Consider the following 21,276-nt stretch of genomic DNA (forward strand, 5'->3'; position numbering starts at 1 on the left):
TCCTCACCCCCAGCTCTGCCTCCTCACACTGAACAGTGGAACAGGAAAAGGCATCAAACGCCCCACTGGCGAGGACCAGCTAGCTTTGCCTAATCCCTTTAATTTTCAGCAGCCCTCCTATTGATGACAGCATGAGAGTTGAGACTTGCCAGAGGACATTCTAAGCTTGGTAGAATTATTTTGCAACACTACACTAATCAGATCAGCAATAACATTTGTTCCATTTTTCTTTGTGCATACTTTAGGAAAAAACAGCATTATATTGTGTCATTTCCATATATAAAGCAAACTGTAAAGACATATATGAAGTAAGGCTCTTCAGCCTACAGATTTCTTGCATGATCTGTCTTCACTAAGTCTGAGCAGAGGCATTTTTGAATCCTTATTAGCACCACTTCCTAAACTAATTGCACTGTCATGCATAATTTTTGCAAAAAAGAACCAACTCTCCATCTCTTTAATATGTGAATAAGTTCTTTGTCCCCTTCACACATATTTAAATGAAAATGTTTTGCTCAAAGTACACTTTTAGGTCAATTAATATTATGGCCTTAATAAGCTGAGATGCTGATTCATATGTACTCCTTGTACATGTGTATTGTATATTCCCTTGGCAAACTGAAAACAAATTTGATCCCACAAACAGCAGTCATGCAAGTCAGACAGACCAGCACAATGCACTTCAGTCCTACGAGACATTGGGTAATTCTATTGATATTTGTGGAATAGGACGTTGCTTCACTCATCATTGGCTTGCATCCCTCTGCAAACAGTTACACTGAAGTCTCATACACAAAGAAACCATTTTGGCTGCAGACACTTAGATAAATACRCTACCTTTAAGACTACCACAAAAGTCATTTCACTATGAAATTTATCATTTATGCTATTTCATCCAGTGGTGGCATAATCTTCAGTTACAAGATTGTGCTGAACTAATCTGAGGGAGTATAAAAATCTTCCTAAGAATTTTCTGGTTTACTGTGAATGTTCATTATTGAAGTAGAAAATATACCATTACTTTAAAATGAAAAAAAAAAACAACATAAAAGATAGATTCTTCTTCTTAAACTCACACRTCTATAAAATAATAAATGCAATTAAGGCTAACAGAACTGGGATTGAGAGAAGTAAGATGGAAAGCAATAAGCAATACATAGAACCTTCTGGAAACTAATGGTCTTCATGTATARAACTGGTGGGATCACCCYCCACCCCCCAACACACACACTAGATATATTACTTCCACACTAGATATATTACTTCATTCTATTCTTAGATAAGACAAAAACGTGCAAAATAACACAGATGCGATCAGAATGTACAAGCAGCCATACTGAGCCTGGCCATGGATCCAAGGAGCCCCAAGTTCAACACATGGCCATGGCCAGGGACAGAGGCTTCAGGGCAGAAGATTAGGATGAGGATGATGATTACACAGTCCTCCTTCCCAGCTCCCACCCATTGGCACTTAAGAGGCCCACTGAGCTGGAAGTACGTTCGGACTATCCTTTTTAATAACAGTCACCAAAACACATATCTTTTACAAATTTGTCTAAGTTCTCTTTAAGCCATTTATACTTTTGGCCCTGTGGTATTCTTTGACAATGAGTTCCAAAATTGAATTAAATCAGTAGGAGTGAGCCTTGCCTAAGAACGGCATCCATGCACATATCAAGGGAAAGAACTGGATAGGGATTTCAGAGAGCTAATTCTCTGCATACGTTGGTTATACAAATAACCACAGAACAATTAGTTGTAAAATTTACTGATCTTCAGAGATTATGAAACAATAAAGATAAAATCTCACAAGTAACTGTAAAAATATCCAGCAGAATAAATTTGATTAAGTAAATTAATCAGTCTGCACTGTGGATCTCATTAGTGCACCTGAATCCAGATCATGTACCGACAGATGGCACACTTTTTTACCGTTTCACTTGTATGAACTTCTGCAGCAAGTTGCACAACATTTGGCATGAATTCATATATTCAGGGAAACAGAATAGGAAAGATGAGGAATATTTCATACAGGCTAAACCATGAGAGTAAGCACAGCTCCCCCAAAGGGAAAGTGGCTAGTGTCACCATACTAGCTATAGCCCCTGGAGACCAGGGATTTCAGACAGCCTCTGAGTCACATTTCCGTGTAACTTGTAGTCCTGACACAAGCACTTTATTTCAGCTTTTCTAACCTAATTCAATCAGCTAAGAAAACAAACCCCAGTATCTTCCTATTCCTCCTCTGTCCATTGTTTGTGCCACCCGCTTTACCTGAAGGGCTGCTTTGCACTTTTTTGTCAAAGGCCTGGCAAACCCAGCAGATTTTCATCATGTCCATGGCCAGACTTCTACACCCTTGTGCAAATATTCAAGGCCAGACCTACAAAAAGGTTTGGTTAGGAGGATATTGGTACCCAAACTGAACCCTCAAAAATCCTCAACTAATCTTACGTTTTTGTTAGTAAACTTTCCCGGCTGCCTAAAGTTCTGGACCTGTGCTGGAACAAGAGTGCCACAGGCTTTCCAGAGCGGGGTAGCTCAGGGTTTATTTCGTGTCTTACCCTAATGAGCACCCTCAGACTAGATGTTTGTTAGTCTCACCTGAACTCACTTAGAATTAATAAGATCAGTCCTCCACAAAGCTAGCTAGTGTGCTGCCCCCAGAAGGGCGTTTTTCCAGAGCATCAAGGATAGGAGTTCAGGTTTCCATCTCTGAAGAAGGTATTCCAACCAGCTCAATATACTGAAGCTAGGGCTATTATATATTGATCTTCTGCTACAGCTAAACCTATTTTCGGAACCAGATGAGAGCAAGTGGGACTTAAGTGAGCAACATATATGTAAGAATGGGATCCGGACTGTAATACATAGGCCTTGAATTGTGCATGTTTAATCCAATAACCACAATACACAAACAGTCCTTAGAACAGGTCCAGAACACAGGCRTCTTCCAGGTAAAATATTCAAATATTGTGCTAACACTAAAATATTGAGAATCTACTGAGAAATATGAAAAGTATTAYGATCTCCTGACTGCAAGGGTATTGCAAAATCCCTGTATTTCAAACTAACAAGCCAACCTCCCCCCCAACATACTGGCGAGCTACCTGGTACCACTCAAAYGTGGTTAAACTGGCACTGTTACGAAGAGAAAAGCAAGGGATGAGAAAGATACATTAGTAACATGATTTCATGACCCAGTTCCTCATTACTGTCAGACTGACTACACATTCTGCCAGCAGGCTTCTTTAGACAAAGGAAATCTCTTCAAATTAAATATATAGAATAAAACTCAAGCCATAACATTTAATAACCAGCAAAAAAAAAACTCTTTAAAACAAATTAATATCCCAGGCCTAAGTCCAACAGTTCATTGTATCATAACAGGAAGCCATAAAAGTTTACTAGGACTAACATGGAAGGGAGTGAAAGTAACTCATCCCTGCATGTGATTAAAGGGAAAATGAAGCCAAATATTTCTAGTATTACAGTTCTACCGATAAGCTCTATTACATATTTCACCATGGCTCACAAGAATTTCAAAGTTATAAAATTAACTGTAAATTCTGGACCTCAAATGTTCTTATGTATGAAAAAATGACTATTTGAAGTCCTCTCTTTAGGCAATACCAATAATACTGACTATAGTATTAAACATTTTCCTCCTTTTATTTCCATATGCTTTAAAGTGAAGGGAAGATACATGTTTAAATATTTCAAATACTTCCTTCTTCCCCTTTGCTTTTAATGTTTTTCTGCAGAAGATCATCTGAAGGGTAAACTTGCTTTTGATGATTTTCAGGTAATATGTATGAGGACCAGTGCTGAGTGCCAAAGCTACCCTAAGGTCTTTTTATACACATGGTTATGATTATTGCAGCACTTCAAATTATTCAGCTAACAAAGTTAGCTTAGAGACATCAGTATTCTTCTTTGGTAGTATTTCATGTGTACTTTGTAAAATGTAAATAAGCATCCAAAATGCAGGGTTTTATATATATATATATATATATATACACACACATATATATACACGTATATATGTGTGTATGTATGTATATATATATAAAAATATATTTTTATATACATTTTATATATATATATATATATATATATATATATATATATAAACAGAATCTTGCATCAGAATCAAATTTGCAAGATTTCCAAACAAGCCATTTGTATAATGCAGAACCTGAGCCAACAGAATGGAGTGGTTGTCATAGAAGAAAGAAGTTGTGACATTCAAACTTTAGGGGGTTACAATAAATATTTCATGTGTTATGGAGCAGATCACTACCACTTTATGATTCTTTATGATTTGAATGATGAAATAATTAACTTGTCTAACCAAAAAAAAAAAAAAAGAAAGGAATTCAAAGGAAGCTAGCCAGAGGCAATTATTGTATTAGCAGTAATATCCTCCTTTGAAAATAGAAAATCTACTTTCAAATGTCCTGTGGGCTATGGATTTGCTTCTGATGTCAACAGAAGGAAAGCAAGTTTCCTTCTCACTCTTTGAAGGAGCACAATTCWTCACTGTCTTATCTGACACATAGTCATTAAGCTTTTTACAGAAGTCAATCCTTAGCTTCATGGGAGGTGCTCTGCAGAGCTCTTGCTATAGAATAAAGGCATATTTCCTAGAAAGGTAGGGCAAAAAGAAGTAGAATTTACTATTCCCTAAAGACATCTCATTCTGGAAATTACTTTGGTAGAGCCAAACTTATGCTTGCTTGGTTGAAGCCAAACCTATTTGCACAACAAACGCTTGCAGTTTCCCACTCAGGTTTTAACATCAAACTTTTGCCACCCACCACGCTTATTTTAAGTGGTAAATATTCAGTATATTACCATAGAGGTTAATCTAGTTCTGCCAATTTACATTCTCTCCCTCCGTATTTCTTAGGCTGACGACAGAACTGCAGCACCACCTCTGGGAACCCGAGAGCACCCATGTCACTAAAGTTACACCTATCTATCCAGGCTGATAAGTCCCCATTCCTAAAACCTTCATGAGGCGCTTAGCAGACTAGTGCACATTAGTTGAAGCAGAACACCCATTGCTTCCGAATCCAAGGCAACATGGGGAAGGAAGGCAGAAGGGGAAGGGAAAAGATGAGTGTCCCTGAAGACAAACACCAGTCAGAAAAGTTTGAATAATTCTCACTAACAGAGCTGAATAGTTGGATGAATAGTCCCATTTGCCTGAGTAAGGGGATTAMATTTTGCTTTTAATTCTGCAATACGAAACTCTTCATGTTTCCCCCTACCTCAGTCCCAGCCCTCTCACTCCTTCATAGCCGTTGTTGGTGCTGGATCCTTACAGCCCTGTCAAGGATTTGAGATACATTGTCACTTGACAGGCTTTCTGCACTAGATATAAAGAATTAAATCCAACTCTTAAGTGTTCTTGATAGTAAGAATAGGAGCATAGTAATCTTTTACTTCTAAAACCAAGATTGTCTTAGCACAGCATTTGTGCTTCTATGCTGCCTAATAGATTACAAATCAAACATAAAACATTCCAGAATTATGTAAAAAAATACCATGAAATAGCTTTGTATTATGATAGGACATGGATCAGTTAAGCATGTTTAATTTCAGAAAAAAACTTCCAGAACGACACCTGCTTATTTACTTATTTTTTGAATTGCCCTGACCTTTCCTTACCTCACTGGTGATGCCCCTGTAGGATCATTCACTATCCACAGGGGATCTATCAGAACAAACCTTTACTTTCCTCACCAAGTTTGGACTCTGAATCTGACACTCTGAATGGTTCCTTGGAGTCACTAACAGTTGTCTACTACAATAAATCTTGAAAATGAAAACAAAGACGTGTTGTTTAAATATGCACTGTCATTGTAGAAGTAAATAAGCACGATTAATGTTTTGTCTTAAAACCATCTGGTTTCTGTACACAGAAAAACCTGGACTTTATCTATTGTTCAGATGAAATACAATAATACAAATTGGTTATAAAGGAAGCTGTTTATACAAGCCTCTGTCCACCATTATTCCTTTCCTCTCTTCTCTGCTATTAKTTATTTTAAATTCAACTTTAAGTGGATTAGACTTCATCCATAACCAGTATGTGATTGTATATTGCCACCCTGCCAGCTCTTGCTAAGAGCTCACTGAAATCAGGAGCTCCCCACCTTTCTATTTGTCATGTTAGAGACTTCCCAATGTTTTGCTTCTTGAAGTGATTAGAAAGGCATTCCTGTAGTATTATGCAAAATTTGTCACAAGGTACTTTATAAGCAGAGCCTGGATAGCATCAGATCACCTCCCTATGCCATAAGTACATACAAACCTGCAGTAAAAGAACATCAATAAGGCTACAAGGTCATGTGCTTAAAAAATCACGAAAAGCAGGATTTAAATAGTCCATGCCTATGATTAAAAGCAGTATTGTAATTAATAACAGCAGAACTCCTTAGCTTTGCAGTATATCTCCAGTCTTAAAGAAGCACTTCTGCTTTAGTTCAAATCTGGAAAAAAAGCTAGCTTAAAGTATGACATCATATTTCCAGATGACTTGGGTCATCACAAGAATTAAGATATTTTTGATTACTTAATATTCTTCCTAATTACTTGAATTAAGAACAAAACTGATAGAAGAGTGTATTCCATGTAGTACAGAACTTTCTACCCATTCTCATTCCCTTCTGTTCTTTCCCCTCTAACTTATTCTCTGACTTCCTATCTTCTTTGTCATGACGTCTTATTTCACTTAGCATCCCTGTCCAACTTCCAAATCTCTGCAACTACACCTTATTTCAGCTTTGCCTGGCTGCTCTCAATTTATCCCAGCCCATTACTTTTKTCTCCCTCTGACCAGCATTCATTGCAAATAGCCCTCATTTACTGTCTCTTCTTCCACGTTTATGCACTCCACGGTTTGACTCCTTCAGCTAACCCCAGCTCTTCCCCTATATTTCAAATTCTCATCAACTGTTTTTCTTCCATATCATATTGGCTCCCATTCTCATTTTTCAGTTCAAGTGTCATTTCCCTTTTCTACTCCTTATCACCTAATCCTTTCCCCAGCTACTTCCATTTTCTCCTATTTCCCATTCACCATTTCCCCCTGCCCAGTTTCCAGCTCTCCCCTCCTCCCTAGGTTCCTTTGCTGCACTGTTCCTGTTGTTGCACTTTCACTTAAACATCCAAATCAAGCAATCTTCTCCATACTATTGGAGTCCATCAGGGAAGCATGGAAGATAATCTCCTTTASTAAAGCCAGTGTCCAACCAGAGGCCCCTAGGCTGCAGCCTACAAATGAAATTGCAAGGGAAGTCCTGCCAAGTTCTACACTTCAATGTGTTCAGTAGGGACAAGAATATTCACCATTTCCAGAGTTCTAGCAATAATCTCTTTAATATGCTTAATAAAGATTTTCAAGATCATATACTTCATAAATGGGGCTTGTACTGCCAACTTTCAAGTTCCTGCAACTTCTTAAAAGGAATTCTGGCAACTTTTCTCTAACAAGAAAAAAATAATGCATTTTTGTCCTTTCTTGTTTTCTGGAAAGAAAACAAAACAAAACACCCCAGATCTTCATAATTACAGTCAGCCTGAGGCACATATCTCACCTGGAAAGCTTAAGTTCAAATGATTAATGCTCAAAGTTTAAAGCMACAAGGAACTGAAAACATGCTCTTACAGCAAAAAGATCAGACACACATACACTTAGTAAGTTGGTGCAACTAGTCTCACCTCCAATGTTAAGTATATATTTTGCTTTTTAACTTTTAGAGTGAGACTTTGTAAGTTGGAAATAAATCATYATTCACAGAATTATCGAGATCCAAGCATAGCATCTGAATCCATTGTAAAAGCCATGCAGAGATGCCATCTGCTCTCCTGAATGTGGTGCAGCTCAATTTTCCAGAAAACATTTTGCTTGTCTGCAAATACTGTTTTTCTTGTGCAGTACGTAAGGGTGGTGTCCTTTGCATCTTTTATGCTACATCCTCTGTCATTCAAAATCGCTGAACTCTCAAAGCCAAATGGTGCCCTATTTTGAATAATTGAGGCTCTGGCATTCTCTTGCAAAATATAACAAAGGAAATAGCATAGTATTAAAAAAAAAAAAACATACAAAAGGAAAAAGATAGCCCTACCTCCACAGTCTCATTCTTTCTTATCTCTGACKACATGTGCAAAAGGGTGCACCACAGTAGCACAGAATCAGAACAGGATTATTGTATTGACTATTTATAACATGGAGAGCAGGAAAAGCTATCATAATAGTTGCTAATGGAAGAGATGTTATCATGCGTCTTTTGTATTACTAAGGGCTGTAAGCTCAATTTAAAATCCCTGCCATCAGGCTGCCTCTTGGCAAGTTCAATACATCATGGCTATTTGCTTTGAGAATGGCTTGTCAAGCAAAAGGCCTTCACCGCTACATTCCTGTGATCTATGATAAGCATCGTCTTGCAAAAGGATTCTTGAAGATAGAGTTCTCACAAACAGAACCACACAAAGTGAGAACTCTTGTATTTTGCAATATGCCCTGTGAGCACATGATTTCCTACCTTTGCAAGGATTTGATCCTGACAAGGTACTACATGCTTTGCTCCTGATCAAGGAAATCACTTTCCCATTAACTATAAATATAAACACATGTCTAAACTATGCATAAAATCAGAGCTCTCAGTTTTTGGCAAAAATCAACCTCCAAGTGACAGTTTTTCCCTGAGATTGTCAGAAATGCCTGTGAATAACAGCCTGATTTTCAGAATGAATCAAACAGTAGTTCACATTAATACAAATGAGAGCTATAGTTCTAAGCTCCTCTGGTAATATGGAACTAAAGAACAAAAACAATTAAGATTAGAGAATAAGACAATGCAAAAGCTGTACATTATGAATAAGAGACAAGTCCTTGCTTTTCAGAATAGCAACTTCTAGATCAATGAAATTTTATTAATGTCTTTAGTATTACATAGTCTTATGTTTATTTCCTGGAATCACATGAAATAATTATTCCAGAATTACCGCTTCAGATGTATTATTTCTCCATTTCTCTTTGAGAAATAGTCTGAATAATTTTCTGAAGTGAAAGAATTTTTCAGCTATGGAAAATACAAGTTACTACTTTGTTGTATCTGGATATATTTTCATTGCAATCAATAGTTATCCAAGATCAGTTTAAATACAAAACTCCCATGGACTTAAATGGGCTTGGATTTCTGATTTCAAGAAAATGCTGTTTCCCTTCAGATRCTGTGGCAATTACAGAAAATTTAGAAGCCATATTCTGTTACCTTTCCTCCCAAATCAAATAATGAATAGTATCATATCAGCTAGAAACCTTAATGACATGCTGCTGCTAGAAATATTTTGGGTTATGATCCCAAGGAAATAGAACAGAACTCCATACACTTATGGAAACAATTGAACACTTAATTCATATTGCATTCCTCAAATTAAGCAGATCATATTAACTACATAGTTATTGCAAGATTTCTTACTTCTAAGGAAATGTAGCATAATCTAGAAGCAAGGAAACAAGGGTGTATACTGTTATTCTGATCTTCCATAGGTTTATGGAAAACGTAACATCCTATGAATTTTTGAATCACTTATCCAAAAGTCTTTAAATCTACTACAAAATTGGAGGAATATCAGAAAAATACAATAGATTTTTTTCCAAAAGAGAGGTTCAAGCTGCCTCTTGGGAAAAATGTTACTGTATCAGCTCTGCTCTATCAGCCTAAGCATCAAGCGCTTTATGYCTTGTCTGTCACTATGCCTACCTCAGCCCAGCTACATACGGACAGAAGTAGCCAAAGGTTAAGCTCAGAACCTGCAGCATATACCTGTAAGGCTATGAACTAAACATGGCCAAAGCCCTTCTACAGTACTGCGCTTGAGTAAGTTTGTTTCTCAGTTCCAAGGATTTTCATCCTTTACAACTATGATAAGCTGTAATAGCCAAAAAGCATCTGCAAAGGCTGCACAAGTTTAGACAGAATTAACTGTTTTTTTTAATCTATTCCATTTGTCAAACATTAAAATATGGGACAAACCAAAATGAGCATTACCATTTTTTTCATCTGAGGTAATTTTTTTTTTGAAATAGACAGAATTATAGAGAAAAATTCAGATACAACTTCAGCTTTTATAAAAAAGTGATTCTTGAGGGTAGAGAGGAGTGAATTCTTGGGGAGTATAGACAGGTGAATGAATGTCCTACAGAACAGCTCTGAGTGTTACATGGCTCATGTGTCTTATGTGTCAGGCTTATACGTCTATCATGAGATATTAATCAGCAATCTCAATATAGTTAACATTGCAAACCATCTATATACTATAAAATTAGGTATCTCATTTAGAAAAGTGCCAAAATTTATATTTTCCTCTCATTTTCAAATCCTCAAGGGCAAAAGACAAGTAGTAAGGTTTCTTTTGTACTACGCATCAGCTGCTGAACTCGATGTTTTGACCCTGGTGTCATTCATGCCCACAAACCCACTGAAATGAAAAGCATATCTTCRAAATTTCAGTTAAATAAGGACCTGATTTGCTTATAAAACTTCTCCTACTGCTTAGGGATAACAGGTRAAACTGAGTAAAACAGTTTGATTTTAGACATCAGGCTAAGATTCCAAGGGGCACAGATAGAGGGGAAAAAAAAAAAAGTGAGGCAGTCCTCTTTGGTTACTTTGAGTACACCATTCACGAACAGCACTGAAAGATGATAAAGACAGAAACCACAACTTCATCTTCACTTGCAGCTTTAGAGAGTAGAGCTACAAGGACCGGTTAAGCTGGCAGTCTTCTGCTCAGATTTCACTTCATTTGTTCTAGATTCTGAAATAAAGCTGCTAGAACAGAGTTTCTCCCTTTGCTCTTTGAAGGCTCATTTTAGGCTGATACTCTTCACGAGGGAGACTGTGGTGTATAAAAACAGATGCTCCAGAATTTATCTTTATAAACACAAATTTTTCTAGTTGACTTTAGCTCATAGAAAAGGATCATAACATATTCAGAAACATAGGAAAAGCATGTCCTCACCTTTAATTAGGGCTCTGTAGCTCAATAAAAACAATTGTTTTGGAATTGTATTTCAAGGAGATACCTCCTTCTGGCAGAAGWAGTTCTCCRTTGTTTTTTATTCCATAAGAATGCYAAGATTAAAAACTGTTTGTAAACWGACTCTAAAAAGTAAACTGCAAATCACATTTTAACAGATAATCACATTTGGTCTATCTTGATTTCAACACCTACATTAAATTTCTTGATTTAGCATAAACAGTTGTGAGAAACAAAATGTGCTACATCTCAGGAGAAATGCTGACTGCAACTGGTCAGACAGAGCAGGGGCTGGTGATAGCCTGCTGAGTATATTCAGATTACTTTAGAATTTACTTACTCAAGTAAGGCTAAACCTGATGATAGTGAATATGAATATGGAGGATACATGGGTTTGAGAAACATCTAATGTTGCTATCTTACACATTGGGAAAAATATTTTCTGCAAAATATCAGGAGATCAAAATTGAACATGCCAAAAGCTTTGCTCAAACAAAAATATTTCTGAAAGACTTTGAACAGTAACTTGGAAAAAATTTCAGCGTTGTTTTAAAGAGTGCATTTTGTCATTATTCAAAGAAAAATAATAACCTTTCTTCCTCCCACCTTTCAAAAAAATCCTCACTTAAAAACAATCGCCATGTGAAAATGTGAGGGGGAGGAATTTTGGTAAATTAAGTCAATTTTTCATCCTGATTCAATTTGAAATATTTTCCCAGGATATGAAATTATGTCCCCGTCTTCTACTATTAAACTAAACACTTAAATGAAGTGTATCTGAGATGGAGTGAACCACAGTATGAACAAACTCATAAATGTTTTAAAAGCTTAACTGTAAAAATATATTATCTTTTAAACTTTTTAGTGACTCATAATGGACTAAATTCCACTCTTCAGTATGTAATCTGTGACTCCCATTGAGGTAATGAGCATCTGTACCCAAGAGAATGCTAACCAAAATGTTGGTGAAAGAAACTGTTTGTAGGATTTGCAATACTGCAGCAATTCGTCCTTTACCAAAGCCCAGGACAGTCTTTAGGATCAGTGCCATTTCTGCTAAATCATTTATACTGACAATACCAAATGCACATGAGGGGGGAGGGGGAAACGACAAAAAACAGTCCGGGCTCATAGGTATAAAATACAGTTTGTCATCTTGCATATTTTAACAAGCCTATTAATTTAAATCCTAATTTGGCAAGTCTTAGCCAAATGTAAAGCACTCAAGTACAAACTGGCAATCTGTTCCTTCCTGACTGTTGCCTAACCATAGCGGTGGCCAAGCCACCTGACCTCTTAGTGCTGGAGAGCTTCCTTCCCTAGATAATACAGACTTCTGCTTCTTCGCATGCAGCTGTCTGAACAGTACTGTGTCTGGCTCATACCTGTAGAGACCATGTAGAAAGACCCAAGTGTCTCAAGGTTTTTGAAGGTACCTGAGACTTACCAGAAGCATTAGGACCTTCATAACACATGCTCACATTTATTCATTTGTTTTATAAAATGAAAGGGAAAATAGCATCCAAACTTTACATGAAAGGTATAAGCTAGCAAATAGGTTAGGGTTCAATGCTTTTCCTTTTAGCTTGATGGCATTTAGTCCTCCATTTCTCAGCTTTTTGGAGAACTCTAACATACAAAAGAAAACAGATGGCAGGCAGGAGTAGGGATCAGAACCAAGAACATTTTCCAGGAGTGTGCTGGCCATTGGGCTGCACAGCTATGTGCCCAGAGAGCATAATGAGAAACACTGATCTTGCATTTTCTGCTGCAGCCCGGCAAAGCACTAGAAATGAGGAAGTGCATCTGGCCAGAATAGCTCATAGGTAGGGGAGGTGAACCCCTTTGGCCAAGGGAAGAACTCAACTTCCATTACAAATTTTTGGATATAAACACCCCAATGCATATGATTGTGACCTTTTTTAAAAGGCAAAGTCAGGACACCAGCAGGAAAGAAACCTTATGTCAGATTCAGCAGTGGATTGCTTTGCTTGGGGAAGACTTGACCMATTTTGAACATATTTTTGTTCAGAAAAAAAGTCATCTCCTCCTCCTCCACAATCTATTATTTTGTCTCTTAAATTGTTCAGGGAAGGTCTGGAACATAAAATTAAAGGTCTTGTAAGCACACTAATTTCATGATATAATTGAGTGGTATCATATATGCTTTAATCTCACATTTGCATACTTGGACTGACAAGTCGTCAGTGGACGAAGGTGATTTGAGACAACAAAGGACGTGCAAAGTGGTGCAAAGGGAGCTATCAGGCTTCATCCTTTCCTATGAAATACAGACTGGGTCACTAAAGTACTTGTCCATTCGCTAGGTCATTAGCATGGCATCAGGGCATTGCAGCACGTCAGTGGATCCTCACTCTCTCAGTAAGACCTAGCTCACACCCTGCGGAGTAGTATGGGAAAGCAGTGACCTCCACGTAGAAGAGGAGATGGCTGGATGAGCTATGCCCTCTGTGTTAGGGAGAAGGCCAAAAGTTAATTTCTATATCTGATGATTCATGGTGGAAGAACACAGATGGGAATGCTGAACTTCCTTATAGTCAGCTGTGGTTAGTGCATTTTAATTCCTGTATCCTGCTCACAGTTAGCCTTACAAATCTGAGAGGAAGCATCTATACATATGGAGATGCAGTGAGAGCCTCTACTTCACAGATAGGACTGCAAAGCATAGTAGCCATAAACAACGTAGTTCCCATACAATCTTCTTGTGCTGGAAAGTTTGTTATATAAGCCAATCCTCACAAATCTCATCTGCTTTCAGATGCATCATAAAAAAATCTATTGCCAGGAAAAATAAAACAAATCTGAATGCCATACTTGGATTAAAGGGGGGTGGGGAAGAGTGAAAACCTCATATAGTCCTTATTTACACCTGTACTGCCCAAATGAATTCAGTAATGYTGCACGAGTGGAGTCTAGCAGCGGCCATACTGTACAGCTTAATTAAGGATRAAAGAATCCTCAGTTAAGGAAAAGAATCCTTGCTTCATATTCCTGACTAAACAAGATCACCGTCAAATAAATCATGACTTAACAGAACTATGTCTAAGGACACTGTTGTCACACCAGGATATTAATGGACAAAGTAAGCCCTGCTGCATGACACAACTGAGTACAGAACTAGACCAATCTATTTGGCTGGTCGTGTTCTTATTGTTCCTATAGTTACCATTTCGCACTATGACATATACATCCCTTCTGTCTTCTATAGAATCCGTGTTAATTATGAACAAATTTGCAGTGCTAAGATTGAGATTTTTCTACTCAAAGGTGGAAAATTTTTAAAGAGGGAGAAATCTGATAGATAATTCTGTATTTACCAATAATCTCACACTGACATTCTTTGCAAGTTAACGCATTGCATACAATAATACAAGCTAGAATTTTCTAGTGAACAAAGGTATTTCAGATTACGTCCCATAGGTCTTTGACAGCAGCATATCAAAGCTAACCTTAAAACAGAAAACCGACATCAGCATTCAGTTTTCAAGGAACAACCTACCTACTTTAATGTGGCTTGACTTTAAAATGAAGCTTGAAGTGACAATGCAAGCCACTATTAAAAGCATTTGGTGGTGCAACTTTCATGAACATATAGGGCAGGTACATTGGAACATTCTCTTCTTTCTTTAAAAAACTGCTGAAAGAGACTAAGGAACTGGGAGAACAGCAGAATTTGAACTAGATGCCACATCTACATTCAAGTAGCCACTGAATTAAAACAACCTGAGAAGTTCAGTTTACCTTGGACTAAAGAAAGCTCTTTGTATTTGAAAGGAGTTGCGTACGTTAGCTTCAAATAGACATTGGCCATGTCTGTACAACACAATGAAGCACATTTGAAGCATAATGTGAAGCATAAGAGTCTTCAAACTAGTTTGAAGTGTTTTAATTGCCACATTGGAAATTAGATGTGTCTTGGAGTGTTGGGCCTTATCTTTTGCATAAGAGTGATTACGGCAAAATTCGCCTTAGTTCAAAGATCAGAGAGCTGCCTAAGTTATTGCTTCCTTAAGMTCTCCCCTAGAGGAGTGAGGGGAATTCAAGAAGGCTAGACACCAAGCCGCACTATCCAAAGTGAGGTGGTATAAGCATTGTCCTCCGTGTATGCTATGCGATGACAACCCGCCAAGGAAAAGTGCTGAAAGGATTCTCTCTCATACATGTAAATAGGACGGACTAGTGAAGCAAGCACTGAACTTGCTTCCACTGGTGGCTTGGCATCTCATCATAGGCATTTTCTTCCTCAGATCTCCTCTAAACTGTTAGCATAGTAATAAAATTCACAGCTCACCTTTAATGTAGCGTATCCATGCTGTCCATTTCTCACCATGCGGTACAAACAGCTGTGAGGGGGAAAAAATTTAAGGTGCATTACAAAAAATATTTATACATATAAACCTATTCTGAGCAGCTTTTAACAGTGGACTCTAACACAGGAAATCAAACTAGAACAACTTACATAAGAGTCTGCTTTTAAGCTTAGTGCCCAGCTCCTTGGAAACAAAACAAAAAAGCTCTGCTCTCAGAACTTCCACAGCTGGTGGAGTTAAATTGTTAGTTTCACCTAGCTATTTAAATATTATCTTGAATCCRTATACACAGTTCTCACTAAAAGAAATTTATGTGCATGTAAAGGACTGAAATATCTGTGTTAAAAATCTTTAAGTTTTTAGATCACAGTATTCAGCTTTCCCCCACACTTTCCTCAGACAAACCACTTAATAGGTAATTAATTTCATTTTCTGTGGGTATTCCTCAGTTGTCATATTTACATAAAGACTACTAGGGGGCATCCTTTTGAAAAGTATTTACACAAATGATTTTAGTAATAGAAACAATAAGGTTTCATTTCTGTAACCAAAGGGAGATTCTAGCTAGATGGTTTTAACTCCTTGAATGTTTAAATTTTCACATTGCTATTTTGATCAATCTGAAATCCAAGATATAGAAGTTATCCTCAACTGGGAAAGCGTGGAACTAGACCAGTTCAGAAGTAACCCATCTCATTTCTGTTTAGATTTTTTTTTTAAGAAAACAAACAAAATCTGTTTTATACCATAGTAAGTTCCTAGATGCTAAATTTCAACTGAAGTGTCATGGCTCACCTTTAAAACCATGACTAAATTAATGACAAGTATTGTGACGAAAATATTGTCGCAACCTTAATCATAGCAGCATCAAATCAGCCCAGTGATAATCAAATGCTACAGCTGATTTAATTTTTTCCTCTAGACAACTGTCAGCAAAAGCTTAAGGAAATTAGATATGCTGCAGTATGCTCAAGCTTTGCCTCTACAAAAACACATTTTAATCTTGATAATGTAATACAACACCCCAGTGTCAGACAACAGAAAGAAGTGGGAACAAGATACAGTGAACCTCTGCACTGACCCAATGTTTGCATTACTTGTTAGGTAAGCTATAACTTCTAATAATTTAGTGGTTTTTACTTCCTGATTCCAATACAGGTCTTCCAAGACCAGACAAGCTAATTACAAACATCAGAAAAGCAAATCTTAAAACTAGCTATACCCAGTCTTCTATAAAGAAAGTCCTGCAACAAATGTACCTGCAAGTTACTTGAGCTATACTCCAGTCATTTCTGTATTTAATTTGGGAGCAGTGATGAAGCTGATGKGGACAGTATACATTTGTTTCTATTTCAAAATCACCTTTGTAAACCTTTAACAACATGAAATTTACAGTCACCACGTCAGGAATTCTCAGATGCATCAACAGTTAAGAACCAAAACAAAACCACCTGGCTTCTGACGATCACAGCCAACTACCCACTGTTTTAGAGCCCCATTTGCAGCTCTGCCAATAGTATTATTGAGGGCAGTAAAGATCACATGCAGTACTGAAGAGTTCCAGAAAGACCTCAGTAGTGAAATACTAAAAGGCAGGTGAACATCAGTGCAGATACATGTGATCCACATGGGGAAAAAGCAACCTTGGCTTCACATATGCAGTGATAAGCTCCGAGTTAATTACTACTACCCTGGAACAGGATCTTTGGRATTGAGAGCTCTGTGGAAACATCATTTCAACACTTAAGATCAATCAAAAAACACACTGAACATTCAAAATTATCAGGAAGGAATAATGGACAAAAAATAAAACCTCATTCTGCCTCTGTATGAATCCATGGTAATCCCAARTCTAAAACTAAAACTTGCCCTCTGTCTTCAACAGGAATAGCAGAATTGGAAAAATTACAGGAAAAGACAATTATGACCTAAGTTGAGATGACTGKCATGAGAAATAACTAAAAAGACTACAGTTCTTGAGAATGGAAGACAACAATTTAAAGAGACAAGAAGGCGACTGACATGCCTGGTATCATAACTGACTCCATGATATCATGAAAAGTCATCAACTCTTCCAGTACAAGAATGAAAGAACATCTAACRCAACTAGTCAGATTTCAAGTTCAACAAACTAAGAGGAGATACACCATGCAGAAAGCTGTGGAACTCACTACCACAGGACATAGCGCAGGCTAAAGTTTTTCACAGACACAGAAATGTAACTGGACAGATTACTGGAAGAAAAAAAAAAATCACGAAAAGCTACAGCAAACAGGCATCACACCTGCATCAGAAACATTCTGAACCACAGATTGCTGGAAGAATAGTAGGCTGTATTTTCCACTATTCTTCCCTTAAGAGCCTGGTAATCCACATAGGTTATATCAACTCAATCTCCTTTGTCCAAATGCTAGCTGGCTCCTTCAAAAGACTCCAATGGCTTTGTGCTCCATTCTCTCTTGTTACAAAAACCACGTCCAATCTTCCTCAATGGCAGATTTATCCTGTGTTCATTAATTCTGTTCTTTACTGGGCAAATAAAGACATCAGATTTAATGGTATGGAACTCCCTTGAAATCCTTTTAAAAAAAAACAGAGTTACATTATCAACCTTTTAGTCCTCTGGCACCAACACAGTCTAAAGCAAGGGATTACACACAGCAGTTAAGAGGTGAAGCAATTTCATCATTGAGCTACACTAGAACACAGCCTACTTGAGTGAACACTATTTACCTAGTCATACTACAACCTTCTACCAATACTTCATATTTGAGATAGACCCTCTAAGTAATCCTCCATAAAGAAGCATTCTGGTGTGGAAATTCCCTCGCTCTTCTACATTTGAGCACACATCAAATTTTAATTTTCCTATAAACTCCCTAATAGCTGCGGTATTAATGATTCTGATGTATTTGAACAAGGAATGTTTATTAGATTTGTTGCTTCTTTCAAGTTGTCCAGACTCGATCAGGTTCAGAATATTACTGCTTTTTTGGAGTCATGACAGTTATACTCCTCCAGTTCTCCCCAGACCAATCACACACTCTTATTTTTTTTAAGCTAAGAAGAGATTCTTTTTTATACAAACACAATGTACATTTACACAAGTCTATCAAAATGCACATGAGAAAAATAACTTTGGACACAGATTAACCCAGAAAGAGATGCCTTTGTAAAGGAAAATACATCCATTTTAGACTGTAAATTTACTACTACTTACATGAGAGACCATCTTATTTTTACTATAAGCAAATACATTACAAGAGACAGTAGAACAAATCTGAGTCACTAACAAAGACCAGCATACATGCACAACACCAAACCAGCTGAAGAGACAGACCCAGAGAACCTTAACTTAACACACTGTTTTCCTCAAGTCCCTGATCCAAGGTTTCAGAATAAAAGATTTTGCCCCACTCTTCTCACAGAATCACAGAATAGTTGAGGTTGGAAGGGACCTCTGGAGATCACCTAGTCCAACTCCCTGCTCAAGCAGGGTCACCTAGAGCATGTTAGACAATGTTACATCCAGGAATCTCCAGAGAAGGAGATTCCACAACCTCTCTGGGCAACCTGGCCCAGTGCTCTGTCACCCTCACAGTGAAGAGATTCCTTGCAGCTCCTTTGCTAAGTTCACTTTGACCCTAAACTTCACTAGAGAAAGATAAAACTCAACTTAATGGAAAGCGCTGTTGTTACAAATACTAGAACATACRTTTGAAAGAATACCTTCTAATCCCTTTTATAGAGAATATCCTTGTTTTTGCAAGCTGCAATCAAAACGTCTAGAGACAACATCTCAGATTTTCATCTCACATCAATCTTGATTTAGCAGGCAAAGAGGAACAGCTTGCTCATATGTATTTCCACCAGAATACATCAAATTACTTGCAGCTAAGGAATGAGGGTCCTGCCTGGGCTTCGCAGTCCATACCCTGCAGTGAAGGGTGCAGCCATTAATGCACACCTCTTCCTTTCTCAGCCTTGTGCAGCTGGTCAAGAGGTGACAGGGAGGGGAACAGGAAGCAGGAGCACATAAGGAGGCTTTCCCAAGGTACTTTTTTTCCCGTGAAGCAGAAGGCAGCCCTGACACATCGTCAGTTCACAATATATACTGATACAGAAAGGGACAAAAGCAGAATGCTACTCTAACATCTCCATGCACCCTAATTATGTTATACATACAGACATAGATATATAGATATATATGCAGACATAGATATGTATAAACATTAATACACACATACACGCACCCAGCACTGAAAACAAGCTGCAATAGGGAAACACTGGCACTGCCAAGCTGATGTCAAACTGCAACCCACAAGGAACCGTAGGCACCAGAAGAGATCTGCTGTCCCCCTAGAGAAATGAAGATGTGAGCAGTACCCGGGGATAGACAGGAGGGGAAGGAGAAGGCTGAGCTGCACTGAACCAGACTCTCCCTCCCCCTCCTCGCCACTAATGAGCTCATTGCTAGGCGTTCTTGGAAAAGACACCTTGTGATACTCCCCAAAAGCTGATTTTCTCACAGACTTAGAAATCCTGAGCAGATAATCCCCACAGCCCCTTTCTGCTTTATAATCACCAGAAAAATAACTGCAAACTATAAAGCGAGTATTACGACGCAGAGTTCAGCAAGCAGCCCTCTGCTAACCTCGGTTACTGTCCCATGACTGCAGGCTATCGTTATCCTCCTAATGCTTTAACTTAAAGTATGTTTTTAGTTATGCTATTTAGCCTCTGTTATAGACACACATTTAACTTTACTATCAGTTTCAAATGGAAAGAGTTCAGCAGCACCTACAGAAGTGCACACAAACTTGAACAGGCCCCAGATGATGACAGTGAGTGTAAATGTATGTATTGCCCAAATAAGTTTAAATTTAAAATTATCCTCATATTCAGTTTTAGACACTAGATATTTTTATTAAATATTATCAGTAATCTAAGAAGGAAAAGTGAAAAGAATGAGATGTACACATATGTATCATTCTTCGTTATCACTGCTCGTTAATTATTCTCTCCATCATAGTGACTTCTTAGCTAATTTCTTGGACTTGTCACAGAGAAATTGTCATTTGGCCCACAGGAGAAAGTGGATCATGGCCAAGATTTTAAGGAGAGCAATTCAAGACTTCTGGGATTAACACTCTATATAAGAGGCAATGGGGGATTAAAACAAAAAAAACAAACAAACCTGAAGCATTATAGTAGTAATGAATGAATACATGCTTCAGTTCATTTGTCTTAATTTTTTTTCCATTTGAAATGTATATTTTTCCTATCTGCTATTATAGCGTGTCCAAATTACGAAAGAGAAAGGGTTTACTCTTACTGATAGGTAGGGTTGGGGGTAATATCCCTGAACAAAGAATTCTTTACCTGTTTCTGGATATTATTTCATGTCTTGTAGACTCAGCAATCATCTGCCAACCAATAGACATAATGGACAGAAATTTAATACGTACACCGTGACATGTCAGAGCAAATTCATGCTCCAACTCTTTTACACCTTTTTGCCTTCAATTCAGTAAGCATTATCTCCAGCAGCACTGGAAAACTTGCTGAAAATCAGGCTAATTAAAAATTGTGCCTAGTCATCATAACATACTTCTAATGATTGCAGTGTTCCCAAGCTACACTTGGTCTAATAAATTTAGGTAGATGCCAGAATAAAACTACACTTCAGCATGTTTTACTGCATTATTACTATGGGACCTAGAATTTGAATCTAGTATTCTTGCAATCATGACAGATTTACTATAGTTTTCACTTAATAAACTAGATTTGTATGATAACATCTGTATAGCTGCTAGAGTTTTACTGCATTAACTGTACTTTAACCACAGCTTTATGATTAAAAAAAATATGGGTTTGGGCCCATGTT

General features: G+C 37.6%; 1 protein-coding gene across 1 annotated transcript in view; it reads right to left on the bottom strand.

Annotated features, from left to right (window-relative positions):
- The window catches only part of XRCC4 (X-ray repair cross complementing 4), a 254,847-nt gene extending 239,431 nt beyond the window's left edge, over positions 1–15,416 (bottom strand). The window contains exon 1 of the mRNA XM_085316854.1: positions 15,371–15,416. The gene's annotated coding sequence lies outside the window, so the exon portion shown is untranslated. The remainder of the gene's footprint in view (positions 1–15,370) is intronic.
- Positions 15,417–21,276: the final 5,860 nt, after the last annotated feature.

The sequence above is a fragment of the Rhea americana genome, unplaced genomic scaffold, assembly GCF_003343005.1.
Source record: "Rhea americana isolate MKP2758 unplaced genomic scaffold, rheAme1 scaffold_114, whole genome shotgun sequence".
Taxonomy (NCBI): Eukaryota; Metazoa; Chordata; class Aves; order Rheiformes; family Rheidae; genus Rhea; species Rhea americana.